The sequence below is a fragment of the Mauremys reevesii genome, linkage group 2, assembly GCF_016161935.1.
Source record: "Mauremys reevesii isolate NIE-2019 linkage group 2, ASM1616193v1, whole genome shotgun sequence".
In the NCBI taxonomy this organism is placed as follows: Eukaryota; Metazoa; Chordata; order Testudines; family Geoemydidae; genus Mauremys; species Mauremys reevesii.
Genome location: NC_052624.1, coordinates 194,989,715 through 194,995,714, shown reverse-complemented (window position 1 = coordinate 194,995,714; position 6,000 = coordinate 194,989,715). Strand labels below are relative to the sequence as shown.

General features: G+C 41.0%; 1 long non-coding RNA gene across 1 annotated transcript in view; it reads left to right on the top strand.

Moving 5' to 3' along the window:
• The first annotated feature begins 1,618 nt into the window (after positions 1–1,618).
• LOC120399096 overlaps positions 1,619–6,000 on the top strand; it is a 62,062-nt gene continuing 57,680 nt past the window's right edge. Inside the window, exon 1 of the long non-coding RNA XR_005594958.1 lies at positions 1,619–1,904. This is a non-coding gene — a long non-coding RNA (uncharacterized LOC120399096). The remainder of the gene's footprint in view (positions 1,905–6,000) is intronic.

Below are 6,000 nucleotides of genomic sequence, written 5' to 3'. Positions count from 1 at the left end.
CCCAGATCAGGCTATGACTACACTATGAGCTAAAGAGGTTCACTCATATGCTATTGCTGCTTTACATTATTGGGATGGCACAAAGCATCAAGAATATATCAGTGAATCTTTCCCTATTTTAAAGCAATAACCCATGTTTTATACCTTATACAGTAAAACCTTAGTTAACTGGAATTTTTGACTTACCGGCACCCCCCAATCCCTCAACATGCTGGATAACAAAGAGGGAGGGAGTTTGGGTGCAGGACGGGGCTTAGGGCTGGTGGTTGGAGCATGGGAGGGTCCAGGAAATGGGCTCTAGGAAGGAGCTTTGGTGCAGGATGGGGTTTGGGGTAGGGGTTTAGGGTGTGGGAGTTTCAGGGTGCCGGATCCGGGTGACACTCCCCTCGGGCGGCTCCCTGCAAGCAGGCACATGTCCGGAGAGCTGTGGCCAGATGGCTCTGTGCACTGCCTCCGCCTGCAGGTGTCCCACCCCTCAGTTCCCATTGGCCAAGGTCAATGCCCCTAGGCAGAATAATGGCCACAGGGGCTCCGTGTGCTGCCCCTGCCCCACCCCAAGTGCTGGCTCCACAGCTCTCATTGGCCAGGAACTGCAGGCACTGCCCCTGCAGATCCCATTGGCTTCCTCTCCCACACCCCAGCCCCCAGCCCCAACCTCCCTCACACACCCAAACTCCCACCCAGATCCCACAACCTACACCTCCTCCCAAAATGCCAGTTTATAGAGCTTTCCAGTTTGTAAAGTGCTGGATAACACAGCTTTTCCTATAGTGTATTTCATGCATAGCACCACAAAATATGTTTTAAGTCCAATGCAATGCATACAAACATATACTGCTTCTAATAATTATCATAAAGTGGTTTGCTGTGTTTGGTTTAGTTAAATATTCTATTAGACCATTTTACAGTGATGGGCTGGAATTACCTGGAACTAAATTTATCAGCCAGCCTGTCATTTTGTCTGTCTGACTTTCTAATTATAGTAACTATCACATTGTTTCCTAGGCAGACTTTGAGAAACTAATGTCAGATCAGCCTTTAAAATATGTTACAATGTTGTGTGATGTTTGCTGAAATTTTGAGGATACATTATTTTCCCATAAAGTTCCTACAGTATCATGATTTTTTTAAGTAGTTATTCTGATATCCGAACTTTCTGTTTTATTCAGGTTCATATACTGTGATGATTTATGATTGAAACATGATCATTTATATCATTAATATTGCCATTGCTAGACAATTGCAACAAATCTTGTACAAAGTATGTCATGTAAAGTATCAATGGAAAAGTTGTGATTTGATTATGATCAAATAAGCTGAATATGATTATCCTGTTTGTATGCATGTACCATATCTGTGTCTAAAGTTATGAATATTGAGTAAGTACTAATATTTCAAATGTTTCTGTCCTGTGGTAACACCCACCAGGGAATTTACATTCAGTCTGGCCAGCACATTGTGAATGAACTGTTCAAACTTATAGCTCATCAAAGAACATTTAACTCTCACAGTGCTTATAGAAGAAGCTTGTCCCCACCTGGTGAGCCTTCCTGTGGATACATTAGCCAAAACATGGGTAAGGGCTCCTCCTATGGGTCATCAGAGCATGTAAGGACATGTGACTTGATCATGTGACCCTGACTCCATCTTGTGCCTGTAATTTCCCACAAACTAAGACTCAGAGCATTCCCTCCACATAGGAGAAGGTATAAAAAAAAAACCTGGAAGTGTCTCCACTTTGCCTCTTTCCTGCTCTGATCTCCAGACTATGGATTTACACTAAAAGGAGCATTCCAACAATAGACCGAGGACCTTCCAATCTTTTGAATTTTACCAGAGACTTTACAAGCCAGCAGTCTGTAACATCATTGCTTCAAACTTGACACAAGAACTTTGCAAGAAGTGTATGTATTTGTTTTTCTTGACCATTTTAACTCTCTCTTCTTTCTTTTCTCTTTTAAATAAACCTTTATATATTAGATATATAAGGATTGGCAATAGCGCAATCATTGGGTAAGATCTGAGTTATATCTTGACCTAGCTGTTTGGCTGATCTCTTGGGAGTAGAAGGATGCTTTGTTTGATTAAATTGGTTTTAAATAACCACTCATCACAAAGTCTAGTGTCTGGGTAGTGAAATAAGAGCTGGAATGCCTAAGGAGACTGCATTTCTGACTTGTTGTTAACCAGTTTAGTGAGACAGAAGTTTACTTTTGTTACTGGTTTGGTATATCTAATGGAAAAATAACCACCAGTTTGGAGTGGGTCTGCCCCATTTTGCAGCAGTTTGTCCTGAACTTGGCATCCTCAGCTGTGACCCACTGAAACATGGTGATGTTTACAACACTCAGAATCATAGTAAATGAATGACTCCCTGTAGCATGTTAATCATTAATCATTGGAACAACTTATCAAGAGTTGTGGTGGTACAAAATTGTAGACCCATGGTGTATGAGTCATGGGTGCTAACAAAAACTGTCAGTATGCTCAAATAGAGAGGAAGACTGTGGCTTTAGTCTGTTGGTATAAAATGTTTCATGTCTTTATTTAGGGGAGGCTGATGTTAACTGAAACTGACCCTAACCCATATATTGCCATTGCTGAAAAGGGGCTTTGTAGCAACCCTGTGAGAATACAGAATTCATTTTTGATCTACAAATGTGTGATTTGCAAATGGAATACAAACCTGGGAGAGATTTAATGGTTGCAGACATACGTTATGGAGCATTTGACAAAATGCATTGGAACAAAGTCAAGTGTTTGATTTTTGTACAGGTCAAACTGATTTAAAAATTCTATCCGGTCTCAGATAATATGTGGACTGTGATTGCCAGAGCTATTGCTGAGGATGATATGGTGCAGAAAATAATTAAGGCTCATGGGAAGGGTGGCTGGGGCAGCATGTTCCCAGCCTCTATTGTCAATTTAAGGGGTGCTTTCAGGACTGGATGGGATTTTGTTTAAAGGCATCAGGATGGTGATCCCTAAGGCATTACAGAAAAATATACATAAAGGTCATCTAGGGATTGAAAACTCTCTGAGAAGGACCAGAGGCCTTTTATACTGGCCTCAAATGAACAATGGCATTGAAGAAGCTGTTGAGGCTTGTCATATATGCCAAAACTGCAATCCTAGTCAAGTGAAAGAGCCATGTTGGAGGCACAGGAAAAAATGGCCTACTGGAGCAAAACAGGGATAGTTTTATTTACATTGGCTGGAAAAAAAATACATACTTGTCTTAGATCATTATTCTCACTCCCTGAGAGTCTTACTTGAACATATTACAGCTAAACATGTGATTGTGCATGTCAAATCTATTTTTTGCTAGACATGGCATTCCTGCCATAGTAACGTCTGACAAAGGGATACAGTTTAATGGGCGTGAGTTTAAGCAGTTTGCAGTGAAGTTCGGATTCAGTCATGTGATCACTAGTCTGCATTATCTCCAGTCCAACAGCTTGGTGGAAAACTGTCAAAATAATAAAGCACCTTCAGAAAAAGGCTGCAGAGTCTGGCTCTGATCCATATTCAACCCTGTTAAATTACAGAATGGCACCAATGAAGCATGGTTGAATCTGCTGGCATTTATTTGAACAAAAAAAATGAAAAAAAGAATGTCTTCACTGTTGGAAACAAACGTTAGAATCACTGGGGATTTGTGGAACCATAAAAGAGGCAAAAAGACAAATAAAAAAACCAACGTTTTAGGGTTCTGGAAGCCGCCACCTTTTGAAAAAATGAGGTTGTGCATTCTGATGATGGGTGAAAAAAATGGTCATAAACAGCAGTAGTGTCACAAGATGTTGCCTTAGAGTCATATGAAGTTGTCACACCAGATAGAGTCATACTGAGGAGGAATAAGTGATAACTTCTCTAACACCAAGCAGGGAATGAGATAAGGGGAAACAACCAGGCAACAACCACAGCAGGTCAAGACAATAGAGCCCCAGGACATGTAACAACCACATTAAGTGGACTTGACATCTCCGGATAGTAATAGTGCTGATGTTTCAAGGGAGTCCTTGAGGTCTAAGTGATAGCTCAGGGCACCTTAAAGACTAATAGAACATCATTAGTAAATTTGGTTATTAGGTTGGTATGCTACATGGAAAACTGTTTTAAACTTGTAAAGTACAATTTAAATGATATGGATTTTTTCCTGGTCCTGCTTGCAGGCTAGGAGGCTCTGTAAGGAAGCATATGATCTGGGCCTACTACATTCATTTCTCCAGAGAGCCAGCCTACAGTAAAGTGGATTGAGTTGTTCCTCCCTGATGTTGGGAGGAGCATGCTTTTTCTCTCCCTGTTTTGGTTTCATGTGCATTATTGTTATCAATGCCAATAAATAAATAGTGTTACACTGCAACCTTAAAGCAAGAGTATTTTTATGTGAACATAACAGTTGGATACAAGGATGCATGGCCAGTGTCACCTATATTCTTTGTCCTGTTCATCATTTATAAAGTCTCCCTAGACCTTGGTTAAGGGTTATATGGATGACACTCTGTCCCCGAAGTGCACACGATTATCGTTTCAGGGGACTATACAGGAAAAGAAGAAGAAGAAAAAGAACGTACTCCTACTGAAGAACCTTGGTAATTCATACTGACTAGGACACCAATGGGGACATACTAAGCAATCAAATGTGGCAAAAATACATTAACAACAATCAAGAATGCTGTGGTGTAAAACACTCTTTGTGTATGTATTTTCACAAGTTTTGTTTTAACTATTAACTTCATGAAATGATACAAAATTATTATTTGTGGATGAATTGTATGCTGGACAGAACATAAAAGATGTGTGTGATCCTATGCCCCATAATCTTCATAGAAACCTGCTTATGATATGAATATGGCATAATTAAGATGTTTTATGCAAGATGGGTCATGTGAGGTATCATTGGAAAGGTTTTGATTTACCAAATGTGATTATCCAATTTGTATGCATGTATCATTTCTGTATCTGAAGTTAGAAATATTGACTAGTTGTAATAATTACAACTGTGTGTATACTTGGTGAACACCCACCAGACAGTATACAATCAGCCTGGATGGGCCATTAGTAAGGACAGGGCTGGCTCCAGCATTTTTGCTGCCCCAAGCATTGAAAAAAAAAAAGCCATGATCGGTGGCACTTCAGCAGCAGCTGTACCGCCTCCACTTTATTCTTTGGTGGCAATTCGGCAGCAGGCTCTTCCCCCCGAGGGGAACTGAGGGACCCGCCATCGAATTGCCACTGAAGAGCCGGACGTGCTGCCCCTTTCTGTTGCCCCCCCCAAGTACCTGCTTGCTGTGCTGGTGCCTAGAGCTGGCCCTGAGTAAGGACAATAGGACTTTGAAGATACTAATCACCCTCCTTCCTGAGAAGTTTCCTGGGAAGCTGATTTGACATGGCAGGGTCACGTGGTTGTGTCACCTGGTACAGAATACATCTTGAAATGCTGGTACTTTTCCATGGGAAGGAGGTGGAGGTCAAAACTGGTAAACAAAATATTCCTGCCATATGCAAATCCTATTTAAGGCTGGGGAGTGAGTTAATTCGGGCTCTTCTCTACTGCCTCCCCACCCAAGAAGGAAAACTGCTGAAAATACCTGAAGAAACAAAAGAACTAAGCTGGGGGAGGAAGGGGGTGAGCCCAAGCGAGACATATAAGCCTGTAAAAGGAATCCCTAGAGATTTAAGCTGCAAGCAGTGCAGTTTACCTTCAAGAAACTCTGCAACCTGCTTGAAACAACATTTAGTGTGAGAAATGATTATTTGTAGCCAGTATTCCTTAATGTATTAAACTTAGTTTGTGTGTTCTGTTTTATTTGCTCAGTAATCTGCTTTGTTCTGTTTGCTATCCCTTATAATCACTTAAAATTTACCTTTTGTAGTTAATAAAGTTGTTTTTTGTTTATTCCAAAACCTAGTTTGTGCCATTCATAATGTGGGGGGGCTGGGGAGAGGGGAAGAAGGAGGAGAAAGCTGTGCATATCTTCCTCCACATTGAGGGAG